This window comes from Diabrotica undecimpunctata, chromosome 7 (assembly GCF_040954645.1).
Source record: "Diabrotica undecimpunctata isolate CICGRU chromosome 7, icDiaUnde3, whole genome shotgun sequence".
Classification (NCBI taxonomy): Eukaryota; Metazoa; Arthropoda; class Insecta; order Coleoptera; family Chrysomelidae; genus Diabrotica; species Diabrotica undecimpunctata.
In genome coordinates, this window is record NC_092809.1 from 159,450,775 (window position 1) to 159,468,173 (window position 17,399).

Genomic DNA, 17,399 nt, shown 5'->3' on the forward strand with positions numbered 1-17,399 from the left:
GCCACTGCGTACCTGTCAGATTGAAAATACCTAGTAACCATCTTGTAAGTTCTAACACACATTTCTAATTTACTACGGCGAGCAGATAATTACTATGAGTAATTAAATGTATCATATTTTATAATAAATCGATGGTATTAGTATGATATTATATTAGTTAATACTATAATTTACTCGTCGTATATCCGCGTATTTTGTCCTACCTTGTTGTAAACATTTAAATTTATTTCATTAACAGGACATAAAATTAATATAATAATAATAAAACACTGTTTTTCATTTGAAATTGAATTTTTTAACTTTCGTTTAAAAAAAATATAATCAAACGTTAAATGCATTCATATAAATATAATAATGAACACCTGCAGAAATAGTGTGTTAATTAATTTAAAAAAAAAGTAATACATAACTGCGTTAAGCTTTATATAGAGTATATACACATATCATATGAGCCAGTTTAGTGAAAAGTGAGTTTTCAGAGATACAAAAATTTAAATGTTTCAAATATAGCTACTAAGTTTGATAGAATCTGCTGGTGGTGATCGCTAGGTTTAATAGAATCTAGCTAGGGAGTGACGGTGAAGAGTGTCTAAATATCCAAATAGCATGAATAAAAGAGAAAATAAAATAAAACTTATACATGAGAAATTAAAAATACCTTGTCTAACTAATCCTAACAATAGACATCCAAAAAGAAAACATTCAATTATTCACAGACTAAGACACAAACTTATATAGAAACACATCCTGGAGCCGAAGGTTTGACATGAGTCGTGATATTTGAGAAATGGAAAATAACTACTCGTCCTATACATCGGGTTGGGATTATCCGTCAGAATATAACTTCTCCCAGATACTCTTTTTTGTCCGATTCTCAGTCGCTAGTTATCACATCAACTTTTGTCTCTCGCACACATGCGACCATCACGTCCTCTGCCTAACCCACGCCTCTGCTTAACCAGATTTTTGCTTTTCTTTCTACGCATACACACGTTCCAAACATCGGCAACATCATTTCAGCCCTATTGCCGCTCTGCCTCCAAGTAGAAGGCAGAGTCGCAATAAGCTATCCCATGTGCTATTTGTCGTCGTTCGTCTGCACCTCAGTCGACTCTCACCTCATTCTACTTGCGCTGTCGCTCTCTTGGGCCTGCCTAATTTATACGTGCCTTTACTCCTGTGTTGTCAACCCTTCCTTTATCCTATCTCTGCGGTCCCAGTTGTGCTTTCTCGTAAACTGCTAGAACTTCATCTAGCTTCCACTCTTCCTTCTTTTTTATCGACAGCACCTTTCTCATATAGTTGTGAATTTTGTTCCACCAACGCTCAACCATCACCCTCCATCTTCTCTACCATCTCTTCACCGACTCAAACACTCTCTAGCTCTTTCCTTTCTCTTACCCATCTGACACACTCTAAAAGGTTATGTGGCACATTGTCCGAAGCACCACAATATAGACAATTGTGCGATTTGGTTTTTCGTGAACCTGCCCAAGTACCTAGGGAAGCTCCTGTATCCAGTGAGCACTTGCGTCAGATAGTACTCTAAGCGCCTGTGGCCGCAGTCCAGCCAGTTTCACAGATTCGGTATCATTGACTTCGTCCACTGTGCTTGAGCAAAACTAGGTTTATTGAACGTCAAAGGGAACAGCTAGTACCTTTTCGTTAGTGCTATTAAATGTATCAAAGATATTATCTCTACTCTAGAAGATTTAAGAAAAAATTTCAAAATTGAATTTGAAAAAGGGAAATTGAATTTCCGAAGTAGAAATTGAAACGTCAATAAACTTATTTTAACCTTTAATTGTGACTTATTCCCATTAAAATAGTATCTACTAAACCATGGGGTTTTTCATCTTCTGATAAAGATAACCACGTAACAAAACTATCTCCATATTTTGAAGATAATGTTCTCTGGTAGAACTGACAAGAGAGTACTTATATGGTATAAAAGAATAAGAACTTTAAAGACTAATACAGAAGTTCTGTAGTCTTATGATAAAAGATTTTTTCCAAACATCAATAGATTTCTTAGAATTTTAATTATTAGGTACTATTCCTGTCACTACGACCAGTGTTGAGCGCTCATTTTCAAATATGAAACGGGTAAAAACCTATTTTTGAAGAATAGAACTGGTAATAAAACGCTTATTGAACTTATCCTACTGTCGTGTCACTTGAATATTAATGTCAATTCCCATAATATTGTAGAGGTAATGGCAAAAAAGAAGAAAAGTCAACTATATTCACTTTTATTATTATGTACACTGTTTTTTCTTCCTTAATTAAAACTTGCATTTCAATAAATATCTATATATGTTACAACATGCTATTATTTTTGGCATTCCAAGATTTTTAATATGTAATTCAATTTAAGAAAATATATTAATGTAGTGGAAAAATAATTTACAAATTTCTATTTTTAATTTTTTTAACATTAAAAGTTAATTTCTTTTTCTTACAAATACTATTTTTCTAATACTGTTTCTCTATTCCTATACATTCATTAACAATAGGTACTTACAAAAATACTTTATCAAGACCATTATATTGTCATCATTCTGTGTCCAGTTTTTCCGTTTAAAACAAACTACTCGTTACTCAAAAAGATATAGGTATAAGATATAGATAATAGATATAGATATATATTTTATTAAAAAGACTAAGTATTCTTCTTATAAAAAATATTATAAAAATAATTAACTAATTCGTTGTAGAAAGGGGGGATAAAAAACGAGTGGACACCCCCCGAAATAAAATCCTGGCTACGTCACTGACGTCGCATCAATTCTACTGTCCTTTAAGCATCCCTCAAGTTTTATATATGGCGACGTCATTGCAGAGAATTTGCTGTTTTTCCATGCTTTTTCAACACAACATTGGCAGCTTACACAATCGGCAAACTTAAATTCATCAAAATTTTATAGAAAAGTTAACTAGCGGAACAAAATTATTTATTAGTAAGTAAGCTGAGTCATTTTTGCTAACTGTCGTTGGAGAACGTTTTTTCGTCTCTTTATATGGTGGAAATAGAAATGATTCTCTGACAGCATGATGTACAAACAAAAATTCGAAGATGAATTACCTACAATGACGCGAATTCTAACTCCCGTTCTTCTGCAAGCATTCACCTTTAATACTGAATTAGATCCTGAACCTCAACCTGGACCATCAAAGAAAATGAAAAAACTATCGCTTGAAAACAAGTTTTTAAATACTTAATTAATTATACTCAATATTATCTCGTCTGAAAATTGTCACTTCATTAGGTCTCTAATGAGGATACCACTTTAAAAAACGCTCGCAAAAAACATGACGAGTATTTAACAATACGGTCAACTTCGGAGCGCTGTGAAATTGAGATAAATTATTAAAATTAAACAAATTTATAGTGAAATTTTTTTTTGCAAAACCCCCTATGACATTGCTATGATGCAAGATGATGTAAGATGACCAGAAAATCATGGCGGCCGGGTCATGGCACCACCCTTAACCTTATTTTTACCCCTATCCTCCCACACACACATCAAAAAAGTTGTGCCCTCCCAAAAATGCAACCCTAATGTAACTTTTCAATGGACTATTATCTACTGTAGTATAAAGTAATTTGAGCATTTACAGTCCTTCAAAGTCTTTAAGTTATAACTTATAACCGTCTAAAATTAGAAATTTGATTTCTGAAACATTTATGAAGTGACGCTTGGAAGTTACTTTTCTCAGTCCTCGATATATTTAAATAAACTAAAAAATGATAATACATACTAATAATAAACTTGTATTTTACTCTTTAGCGCCATCTATAAGTAAAGTTATGAATACATTGTAGAACATACTGATCTATAGTAGAGACCACCTCACGCAATTACGTAGCAACTATTTTGTTCATAGATGGAGCCATCAAAGTATCAGATATATTTTAATTTATTTGTTATTTTTAATTTTATTTTATTTATCAAATTGTTTATACATTGTCTGATTATTCACAGTTAAATAAAAATATATAATTTTTGACAACAATGTTTCTACCTATATGTTTTATTAAGATAAACGTAGCTTAGATTTTATAAATATGTAAATTATTAATTTAATATTATATTATTATTATTATTATATTTCAAATAATTGTTCTTATTTAGAAATTTGTTAAAAGGATTTTCGTTACTTAATGGACTTACCCTAATCCACTTTGTGATTAACATATTGGTTATAATAATATATTCCCGAGATTCCTAACAGGCACGTAGGGCGTTCAAGAAGTGTCTTCAGCGAACTCATTTCTCGCTAGTGCTTTGATTACAAAATAGGATTTCCTCATTTCTTTCTCTTTGTCCAGCACTGTGCTTTTCCAAGGTTTTTTTTTATCTACCTGCTTTCCGTTGGCCTTGAGGATTCCAATCCAGCGCTGACCTGGCAATGTCATCTGGAAGTCTATGAGTGTGTGGCCCAGCCATCTCCATTTTCTTTGCCTTATTGCTTTATAATATTTTCTTGGTTAGATTAGTTCCATAAATTTTCATTAGTGATTACAATAATACAAAATATAATATGGAATTTTCCTAACTCTATTGATAAAAATTTATAATTGGTGTGCTATGGGTATTGGGTGCTGATATCGTTGAAATTAGGTTAGGATATCCTTGTCAAGCTCTAGACCAGCTTTCAAATTCTTTTCATACCCATTTTGTTTCTCCCTTCGCAGTAGAATTTTGTCTGGTGGATGTACTCTATTTAGTTGAAGACAAGTTACTAATGATGTAATACACCCCAAATATTACATATCATCTTTTTAGACTTGAAATTGAGCAGTGAACGCACTGAAAGTGTTGGAACCTTCAAAGTGTGGGAATCAATCGTTTAGAAGGTTGTTAAGGTATTCTAGAGAAATTTATACTCGAAGAGGTTCTCCCTTAATTTTTCCAAAACTTGTCATTACTGCTATAGAAGAGAAGCATAATCTTTTATAAGAAATTGTTTGCGTGCCAGCATGTGACGACATCTTCACGCTTGTGCTTCTCTTTAGTTCAGGGGAGATAAGTTAATCTCTGGCACATGGTCATCAAACCTATGTGGAATATCCTCACTCCAATAAGTCCTGTGTCCATTAGTTCATTCTTCACTCTTCAAGCTTATACCTACCTACATATTGATGCCAGATGATAAGAAAGTCTATAAATATACCTAACAAACAATGCAAATATTTGGGAGTGGAAAATTGTCTGCGACTCCCAAATCTCTATGACTCTGAAATATCAGCGACTGAAACAACTGAAGACCAAAATAAATAAATTAGGAACATTATTGTGAAAATATTCATATTTTAAAACACATATTATTTTAAGACCATGGAAGGACAGAAGATATTCTACAACTGCTATACCTAAATTAAAATATTATCACCAAAACAGAGTAGGTATCTAAATAGTTTCGCCGGAACCATTCCAAAAGTTGTCTAAAACTAGAATTTCGATATACTTGAGCCGACAAATTTGTGGAAAAATCGAGAAAAACTTTAGAATCACAAATCGGTGTCACCGTCCCTATTTTTCAAAATTTTATGCCACTTTTATGCCGAATATATTAAACAGTGTTAGGTATATCTTCTACAAAAATACTTAAATAAAAGTAAAATTTTTTGCAATGAGATTTCGTCAGCCAGTTCTGTCTGAAAAATTGTAATTTTTTTTAAATTTCGATACTTGTAAAACTCTTTGTTATTATAAATCTAACTGTAACGTTCCCGATTTGTATAGGTACAAGTTTTTTCAGCTAGGCATTGTAGGTAATTTTCCATTTTCCATAATAATAATATCTAATATAATTTCTGTATCTCCCATGGACTAACAAAAAATATTCAATAGAACGCCGCTCATCGGATGTCTGTCATAATACACCATGCGTCAAATCATTGCTAACTTCATATTGGTTTAGAAATTAGAGATTAGACGTTAGATGTCAACACATACTACTCTAACTGGAGCATGGGTATATGTTTAGAAGGTGAAAGTAGACATAAACCAAGACCTAAATTTTGTTTACCTAAAAACTAAAAATACAAGTTGTCTGTCTCGAATCCCCTTATAGTTAAAGTGATAGTGTAATAACCTGAAAAATCGGCTTTAGATAACATTTAAGATAGTTAATTTCATAGTGTTGTTGTTTTTGAACTGTGAACTTAAAATTATGGTGGCTGTTAACAAACAGATTTATTTGTTTTCAAAGAATTTTTTAGTTGTTAAAACGTGTGTAGTAGCAGTCTCTTTTTGAGTGGAAGGACACTTATTTATTTACTAAAAGACTGCTCTTAAGACTGCATAGAAATTAAAGGGTGAGTCATTTAAAATGTTATTTCCATGATAAACAAACAATTGCTGTCATAATTATAAATAGAGTTAGTTCAATAAAAATAGTGGTTTAACTCTTTCCACGAAATGGATTGAAAAATCTAATATTTAGTTTTTATTGAAATATTCAGGTTGTCAACATCACATCAAATATTCCAAAACGCATTATTTTGGTATCGATACAACTAAATAAATTTAAAGTTCTCTGATTCTGAAATCGTAATGGGTGCATCTAATATATAGGTCACCTATCAAATATATTAAGGTCGATGACCTTAATGTTTCAATAAGTACAAGAGTTAGAATTTAGGGTTCCTAACCAAACCAAATAAAATATCCAGCAGTGTTGCCGCTTTTCCATTTATGTTAGGATTATAAGAAAATTAGACAACATTTAAATTCTATACATAAACCTCATTGAAATATCCTAAGAAATAATAATTAGTTTATTTAATTACTACTCCAGATATCTAGGGTATAAAAATTGAGCTTTGAGGGATTTTTTCTGCGTTATCGGAAAATATGCTGGAGTATCTCCCACAAATTGTCTGACGCATCTGAACGTGGCGAGCAGTACCAATTGTTGCATGGTCTTATAAATATGTTTGATTTCGTCTAGGAAGCTCTTCGGATTGGTACTAGTAGTTGACAGAACTATAGGGACTTATATGTTGGACACTTCCCATTCTTAATTATCTTCTTATTTGTCCCTCAGATTTCCTCTTTACCTTATGTTTAACTTATGAAAATATAAATATAAGAAGAAAAATAATAAGTTGTTAATTCGATGGCTTATCGAGCTAGCATACTCACTTCGATATGGCTAGTGACTCACGATCCAAACCAAGTGGTGGTCATAAAAACAAAAAGTTTTTAAAACTAAAAATAGATTTGCGAATCTTCATGTCGGCCAATCGATTAGTGTTACGATAAGAGATTGGAACTTAGGGCTAGGTGTCACTCACTGATTGATCCAATAATATTACAAATATTATTTCTGTTTAATATAAATCTTGTGTTACACCTTTTATAAATTGTCTAAAACTAAAATAGTTCACTAATACTAAATTAGTATTTTTTGCCTATTAATACTTTTGTAAAAAATATACAGTATCATCTATGTACCTGTATTTTTATTTTATAAATAGTGCAGTAGCAATACCTAAGTAGGTTTTGACCAAATGTAGCAATTTTTTACTTTTCAATTTAAATATCTTATAATCTGACAACATTGGATCCATTTAATCAGAATCTGATTCATCTTCAAATACAGTGTGTCTGTGGTGTGTACTACCATCTCCATAAACTATTACTATGATTTACAATTAGATGGCAGCACAGGCATGAATTTTAAAAATGTCACAATACTTTGGTTTTTATTTATACATTTTTAAAATAAGTGCGAATTTTAAGCTATAATTCCTCACAAATTGATATGTAATGGAACTTACAATAATTTTTTCGTTCGTAATAATTGAAATTGTTAAAAAAGAGGTGATTGTTCTTTTCTCTCCATTTACTATTTTTACTATTTACAGGAGGCCTACGATTTCTACAGCTTCTGATCCTGGATTTAATTTTTTTCTGTACAACGCATTGTCTCTCTATTATTAGTATTTATTTACAATCTCCTTCCTATGCTAAACCACAGTTACTCCTATTTTTTTTCCTTTTTCAAAATATTTTTTTAATATTCATAAATAATTTCTTTGCCACTGCTTCAATAATTACTCTCTTAGATGCCGCAAAATCACTTCCAAGTAGATTATTTTACAACAATAAAAGAAGATATATGTGAATGTAAGAACTGCAAGGTTAGTGAGACTGTGGCCCAACAACATAAGTTTATTGAGCGGAACATCAAATTAAAAAGCGAAACTAACCCAAATATTAGAGACGATCACAAAACATCAACTGGTGGATCTTATAAGATAAGAAAAAAGGTCTATTCAAGGCAATAATCAGAATAAATATGTTGGTACATGAAAGGAAGTCCTAATACTATTTGGAGAAATATAACCAGTATTACTAGAGATACTGCTATTGAAATAGTTGGAAACACCCAAGGGAAGAAGTTAAAATTATAACATTTTTTTTTGACGGTCGTGTGAATGGTGCCATATATCTGGATTTTCTAATTAATCATTTGTTAATACTACTGTAAAATGTACTGCTTAATATTGGAAAACGAATGTGGTTTTTATATGACGGTGCTCTAGTTTACCACCACACTGTGCCTTTTCGTAATCATCTAAATAATAACTTTCCTGAGAGGTGGATAGGCAAAGGAGGACCAACTGTTTGGCCACAGTGATCACCAGAATTCTCCAAAATTGATTTTTTCATGTGGGTCTATATAAAAGACTTCTTATACCAGAAGCCTCCAACAATTCCAGATGATATGACAAATAAAATAAGAGAAGATTTTAATAAAATTGACTTATAAATGTTAACAAATGTTGGTCAGTCATTTGAATATTGGTTACAATCTTGTATAGACGTTGAAGGTGAATATGTTAAAGATTTACTTTAGAGTTATTTCCTTAATATCACATTTATTGTTATATTTAGTATATATTATTATGAATAAAAATAGTTTTGTTATATTATCACTCAATACTCAATTCTTATTTCTAGATACTTACAAAAATTGAATGTATTTCCGAAATTTGAAGAAAACTAAAAATATCTCGGAAAATAATGAGTTTAGGTATAGAGAATGCTATATAAAAATTAAAGAGTAGCTTAAATGCAATATTTCTATAAAATAAAAATAAAGGTGACCCATTTAAAAAAATTGAGAAAATCGTAATTTCTTTTTGTAGTTCACTTTGTATACAAATTTTAGTCAATGATTTTTATTAAACTTAATTTAAAAACTACAATATATTGTTTACTTTATTATATAAAATAAATACTGGTTTATGCATTACTTCTTTATATACATGGTGTTGATTTCATAGGGATTTCGAAATAAAAATGGTCATAAGTATGGAGAATTTCATTGCCTATTTTATAAAAACCAAAATTATTCAACGCGGGGTCAAACACGGAAAACTAGAGAAAGCACATATAACTCGCGCGGAAATTTCAAGTTTAACATATAGGCGACTATAACCACGTGATGATCATCTGAAAAATATGAATGGTGGAACTATCAGACCATGGTTGTAATGTTGGTTTTATCTCAAGTAATTTCACCTGTTTTTTGTGCCATCTGCTATTCCAAACGTCATCTATTTCGTTGTGGAAATATGATTTGTCATCTCTGTCGCTGGAGTTTTTGGATAGATCTCAATAGTTGCTTCCTCTAAAGCTTCTCGTACATATTGATCTGCCAGATCGTTTCACGTGATTACATTATGGGATGGCACCCACAGGAAAGCAATGTTTGTGTGATTTAGATTGTGCAATTCTTGTCTAATAAGTTTGGCCATAGGATAGGAAGAATATATTTTAGAGATAGGGTCTGTAATTATTAGGAAGTTAATTTCACGACTTTTTAGCATATGGCTTTATACACCGCGCGTCACGAAAAGAGACCACTTAAAATGTTTGCCATTTTTTAATTTTTACGTTAATGACAAAGTGATTGTCATTAGATGTTTGTGTAGTGTTTAAGAATATGTTCTAAAGCAGTATGCAATCATTTTTTAAATAACAAATGTCAAAAAATAACTTCTTCCAAAATAATGATTTTATTGGAAAATAAAAAAAATTAACATTGTCCTTTTTTTCTGTTTTCTTTATAAAATTACAATTAAGTCGTGATTATTAATACTGTGTATTACTACCTCTATAGTGGATTACACTCCTCATTCGATTTGGTATTGAATTGATCACATTCTGGATGTCGTTTTGAGGAAAAGCTTCCCATTCTTCCATGAGCGCCAACCGAAGCTGCCGTTTCTTATCCTTCGTTTGAGTTGGTCCCAAACATGTTCAATCGGGTTCAAATCTGGACTTTGAGCCGGCCAGTTCATTTTTGGCACAGCGACAGTTTACAAATATTGCCAACAAAACAAATCTGACAATTCTCTGCTAGCTACTGGCATGCCCGTAGTGGTAGCGCGCGTTCGAAAATACTTTGCGATTAGCTAGCATGTCAGTTAACGTACACGCTTGCCAGTTTAGGGATAGTAGCTGGTGCTTGCTAATAGGTACTGGTATGCCATTGTGCTAGTAACAGGCGTGTATATCTCCGGCTTAATGCACCGCACCAAACAAGCAAAAATTACACTTACAAACTGTGTGGCACAGATACTAGACGCTTACTGACTGATAGTCATAAGGGAATCGGACTCGGACAGTCTTGAGCACGATCTATACGGATACACGTGGTTGCCGATTTTGTTTTATTGATACTATCCGTTGCAAGATAATTCTGATGGAATTCCCCAGATTAAGAGACTGGGCCAATAGCAAGCACAAAATAATCTGGGTAATTCCATCCGAATTGTCTTGCAAGGGATAGTATTATGAATTTTCGAATAGCAGATATTAGTAGAAACAGATTTTGCGGTCATTTTCAATGGGGTTGGGGACACTTTGGGGATACAACATTTTAAGTTTTATTTAACGCCTTTTTACATTTTAAGATATGTATTATAATACTTGAGAATATGCTTTCATAAACTCATTTCACATTATTATATTAGCACTTATTAGCCCCGAACTAATTTGAATTTGAATAATTTTAGATACATTTCTTACTGTTCAGAATCATTAGGGAGCCTTGGTGAATTTCCTGAAGTAACCAATTACTTTTGCATTGAACCTGTAACCTATAACCTTTCAAGGTTAAATTACAAAGTTCGTGTTTGTGATAACGCAATTTAAAATTGTATATACCGAACATATGTTTTCCATTTGTACAAACTTTTTTAATTCAGACGTTCGTATTGTATCGATAATAATAAGCATAGTTTGACATACAACTAGGTTGAATAATTTCTAGGAAAAATGATAAGTCTTTAATTTTTGTCCAGCAAAACATGCAACGATATTACTCATAAACATTTTAATTATGTACTAGATTTTTAACTATTAATTTATGCTGGTAATGGTTATAAATACTTAAATTGTAAGTCTGGTTTGATAACGCAGTTGGATAAGTAAGATCAATAACTTTTAATCGTATTTATGAAAATGCGGTAGGTTATTTTTTCTGAACTATTTGTTCTATAGATCTTACATTTTAAACACTATATCCATTGACTTTTTAAAAAGTATCTGTAGTTTATATCTCCATCTTTCTATGTTTTTACAAAAGATTATTAATTGTTGGCGGTTCTTTTTTCTTTAACGACACCGTTTTTTACTAAATTCATCATACTGGGTATACGCTATGATGGACAAATACATGTATCTTTGTCCAATACTGCATATATATGTTAATTTTAAACTGTATATATGTATATATCATACTAAAAAAGTCAAAACAAAAGAGTACCAACCCCAAATTTATATGCAAAATGAAAATAGAATTTGTCAAGACCAGGAATGATTTTCGAAAATTTGTTGCGTCGAAGAAGAGAGCAGACTGAGAAAGTATTCGAAGGGAAAGAGTTCGAGCTCGCCGCCACTCGGCTACGTGATAACGTTATAATCTTCGTCATAGGAAGGCCAGTAAAGTAATGAGAGGTCCCAAATATATGTTCCTACAAAGTATTATACAAGGAAAAATAGCAATCAAACGCAGTTCAGGACGAAGAAAAACCTCATGGTTGAAGAACTTGCGAGATTGGTATGGTGTTGATACAAGCATGCTATTTAGGGTGGCAGTGAATAAAATTAAGATAGCTATGATAGTCACCAACGTTACGAAAGGACACGGTACATGAAGAAGATATTAATTAAACACCTAAAATTAGACATTATACCAAATTCGAAGTGCCAAATATAGAAAACCTTAATAAGATCTGTAGTCACATATGGATCTGAAACCTGGACACTTAGCCACCTTTTACAGCAAAATCTTAAGACATATACAAAGGCTTAAAAGAAAATGGGACCTGGCGATAAAGATTGTAAATTATTGTAGAAAGAAACATATTAAAATAAGCAAACGAATTCGAGTAGAATATAGAACAAGGAGTTCAAGGAGATGCTAAGACATATGCACATACTACTAAAGGTACAAGACTAGAAGGCAAACAGAATCAAATAATCAACAATACTCAACTATAGAAACCAGCCTTCAAGTGATTATGGAAAAACTGACTGACCAGGAGGTTATTTAAAAGAATTGAAGAAAGATTGACTGCTCTAGGCAATAAAGGAGCCATTCCAAAAAAGAAAATCTAACAAGTTATTCTAGAACGATTAGGTAAAAAGGAGGGATAGGATTAAACTTAGACACCGTTGTCTATGAGTGTTAAAAATGAGGCTGAAATGAAGATTAGTCGAATCATGTTAAGGGGGAATTAAAAATTCAAACATTCAAGAATGTTAACGAACTTCAAAACAAAGGATGGAACATGTTGATATTTTTACATGTAGCTGATCAACGACGGAACTGACGTCACATTATCAGCTATAATGTCCGACGTGAATTTGACTGGTGAGTAATGTGAATATAGTTATTCCCGATATTTTAATGTTAAACAGGTAACATTATGTGTCAAGTACTTTTTGGTGAATTAATAAATTCGTTAAATATTTAATATTTTGTCACATCAGTGGCGTGCGATGCGCAACTACGTACCTGTAAAATATATATGCTTTATATGTTATAAAAATATTTTTTTTTATTTTACACTGTTACACGTTATATATTTTATTCAAATGTAAATAACAACGAAAATAAATAATTACTATACCAAAAGATTTTTTTTCGTACACCTCTGACACTCCGGAAACAAGAGTCGGTCATTGTTATCAGCTACTTTGAACGCAAATATTTATTCATAGGTTCTATCCCTCGTATATTACATCGTTCAATAATATATAAACACGATTAGAAAACAAGAAATTAAATAATCTAAATTTTGATTGAGCAATATTGACCTATTATTTATAAACTGAGAAGAAAGCACTTCAAATGTCCTAGAAATACGACTAATTGAAGAATTTTGACCGTTAATGTGTAGAAAAGATTATGACACAGATTAAGGGATTTTTTTATTCCATAGGAAAGTATAGTACTTTAGAGTACACCAAATTTGAAGAAAACTCAAGCATTGTTACCGTACTTATAGAGATTTAAATACCGCTCGGTCGGTACGTGCGCTCTCAGTTTAAAAACTTCAAATGCGTTTTTCTCCAAACTTTGCAGTTCATCTTTATAGTATTGTTTAGTGATTGGACCAAGGGACTTTCAATCGGTTGACTCGTTCTTGTTTTATACGAAAAAAATGTTAAAAACGATGAGAATTGGAAAAAGGCTAAGAAATACGAAACCAAAATTCATTGAAATTTAAAAACTTTAAACTTCATTTGTTTTTAAATCTCTTTGTTCAATCACGAAACAATACTATAAAGATAAGCTGTGCAAAGTTTCCGCAACATCGGTCGATTTATTCTCGAGAAATCGTGCCTACCGCACGAAAAAACAAAGTATCGAGAAAAAAGTGTTTGAATTTTTTAAAATGCGGTAATATTGCTCAAATCAAGTAAGTTCTTGCAATATCAAGTTAAATTGATGAAGTGGCGAGTGATCCTTTCAGTGTATTTTTGAATGAATTGAATTTTTTAAATAAATACACATTGTGAAATTGTGTTATGAAATTGTATCTAATATCTTATCAGATATTAAACATTTAACCTTATATAGATAAAAAGTTTACAACATACTTTATTTAAAATTTATAATATTTAGGACATATTCGACTATGAGACTTCAAATAATGTAAAAGTTTTTAAACCTGTATTTAATTTCTGACGAAAAGGTAAGTATATTGAAAATGACCTTTAATAAACGTCAACACTTTACCAAAATAAAATAAAACTAAATAAAGGTAAATAGAATTAAATAAAATTAAATCAATTCAAACAAAATTATGTAGAATTAAATAATTTTTGACCGTTTTGTGGTGGAGGTGGAATACGGCCAATAACTCTATGAAGAGAACAGTTTTTTTGAAACTGAACAAAATAGCAGCCGATGGACTAGTTGGTGGATTTATTATCAAGCATCCACGAACGCATCAAATTTTCCACATTTTGATTACACCGTTCTATGGTCCCCTGCGACTGTAGGTGTCGTGGTCGCCCATGGATAATTTTCAGTTCCGACCATAGTTTTACTAACTCGGTAATTACACTGTTTACGAACTCGCGGCCATTGTCACTTCAGAGGATAGCAGGTGCACCAAATTCAAGAAAAATTTTTAGTAATTCCGAAGGCACTTCAATACATTGCTTCGATTTCAATGGGCGTAGACAGCTGAACTTTGTTAGGTGATCTTGATAATTTAATAACCATTTGTAGTCTCCATGCTGACATGATTCTTAATCAATGTAATCATATAATGTAGTATGCTATAGAGCGTTTCACGTTAAGAAAATAATATTAGGCTTATGCAGATCAGTGTTGCCAAAACTCTCAGGCATGCGGTTTACTAGATTGTCGATATATTTTTCGAATTTCCATTTTCAATTAATATTTAACTGTAAAGTCAGAATAACAACTGAAGAACCACAAAGCTTTATTATCATTATGTAGTCTCAGAGAACGACATAAAATCGCTGACATACGCACACCGTATTATTTTAAGTTGCAATTAGTAATTAGATATACGCATTCCAAGCGGTCCGTTTATTTGCTTTTAAATCTTTAATAGCCGGCAAAGTGCATGATTTAACTAAGCAATATTTTCTACTGATTTCTATGATTCATGGTATATGATATTCTTACCGAAAAACAAATAAACTGTCGTTACTATAATTAAAATAAGATAAAATAAAATTATCTTTTGTAAATACTATTTATTTAATTAAAATCATTTTCCCTACTTTTCATCTTTTGTTTCTAATGGACACTTTTGGTCAATTACGTTAAAAAACAATTATTTAATTCATGTCTAAAATACAAATTATACAACCCTGAATCGTGCTTGTGTTCATCGTGGCATCGCTGCGCTTCTATCGTCCATAAGAAATACATGGCCCTATCTCCGCAATGGTATTTTCTTAACGTGTAACGCTGTATAGTAGAGACGTATAGTACATATAATGTATATAGCGTGCCATTTTAATATATATATATATATATATATATATATATATATATATATATATATATATATATATATATATATATATATAATATGTTCGGAAAGATTTCCGCGGTTAGTACAATTAAACTTAGAGCTAAGATTAATATTATTATACAAATTAATATTAAACTCACCAGTCTTCCGGGTTGAACCGCGTCGATATCCATTTTGCCGAGCTTTCGACATCCTCTCTGATGTCTTCTTCAGGGCTTCCGAGGTCTCAGTCTCCCGAGCCCCCAGACTCTACTACACTCACTAGTCACATCTAGTTCACTCACTGTAGTAGTGAACTAGTGAGTGAACTAGAAGTGACTAGTGAGTGTAGTAGTGTCTGGGGGCTCGGGAGACTGAGACCTCGGAAGCCCTGAAGAAGACATCAGAGAGGATGTCGAAAGCTCGGCAAAATGGATATCGACGCGGTTCAACCCGAAAGACTGGTGAGTTTAATATTAATTTTTATAATAATATTAATCTTAGCTTTAAGTTTAATATATATATAATATATATATATATATATATATATATATATATATATATATATACAGGGTATACTAAAAAGACCATGATGTCAGGTCAGAAGTGCACTAACTCATACTTTATATTTACTTGGATTATATGCAAAAAGTTTATTATTTTAAAAATTTAGTGACTGACTGTAGATGACAATTGATTGGATCCTCCGTCGCATGATGCGGTCAAATTTACTAGTAATATAGTAATATACAAACGTCTAGTTATCTCTTAAATGGATGATCCGAATTGAACAAATCCGGGATACGCCTATTCTGCAATATGGAGATTCCATAGTTGATGCTTGCAATGTTTGCCAGATTTACAATTTTTCTTATATATCATTCAATCACTTTCTTTGATAATAAGATTTTTTAAATGAATTTTAGTTATCATTTCGTTATCCTCAGAAATTCTTGCAAGTTACATCTTTTGTTATGAATTTGTTCGTTGACTGAATGTGTTGACTCGATTTTTTTGGTTATGTGTCGAAGAGTGAATTTTTGCGAAGAATCAAACAGATTTTAAATTTTTTTTTATTTTTCATCAATTGAGTTTTGAGCTATTATTTAATTTATTTCCTGTTTGTATAACTGTATATTGCAACGATTTTATCCTCGAAAAGGGGGATGACTGTGGTGTATGTCTTTGTGTGTGCTTATACATGTGAGTTGATGTTATCATCTATGAAATTCAATGAGTGTATCTTTGCTTAATCGTCTTTTGTAAAAGCATTATACTGCTTCAAGTTAGGAAGCTACATAATATTCATGATAATGCTTCATTTTTTATTCTCTTTACAAAGTGGCATATTCTGTAGTTTCTTAAAGTATATATTTTAACAGTTTTAGTATTTTAAAGAACTTTCCCAGTCGAAAGTGCTACGTTTGTATTATGTATAGCTTGTTTCTTAAATTAATGAAGCTTATTTTTAATGGTTTAGTTTTTTTACTTGTCCCATGCTATTCCGCTTTGGAGTTCCGCATTCGAACAAGTGATTTAATAGATGGTTGACTATCAGCCCCTCTGGCAAGCTAGGATTTCCGATATCCTATGAAGTTGCTGTTTTAGAACTCTTCTCTGACCACATTATGACCTGCTGAGATTAGTTTCGTTTGACCCTTTTATTATTATAACGGTATTAAAGGTAAAGTTATTTAAGAAACATTGTTATTTTAATAGGTTTATTAGTTACTGAAAATAAACGACCTACACAAATGAACTGTAGAATGGCCTCAACTGTTATTCCGCCGCTGTTTATATTGCAGGTTAATTTTGAACTATGAATAAGTCGTCAACCACCCGATGGCGACATCCAATCACGGTCGCT

At 31.8% G+C, this 17,399-nt stretch overlaps 1 protein-coding gene across 1 annotated transcript in view; it reads left to right on the top strand.

Annotated features, from left to right (window-relative positions):
• Positions 1-5,941: 5,941 nt before the first annotated feature.
• The window catches only part of LOC140446094 (basic helix-loop-helix ARNT-like protein 1), a 243,697-nt gene continuing 232,239 nt past the window's right edge, over positions 5,942-17,399 (top strand). Inside the window, exon 1 of the mRNA XM_072538624.1 lies at positions 5,942-6,325. The gene's annotated coding sequence lies outside the window, so the exon portion shown is untranslated. The remainder of the gene's footprint in view (positions 6,326-17,399) is intronic.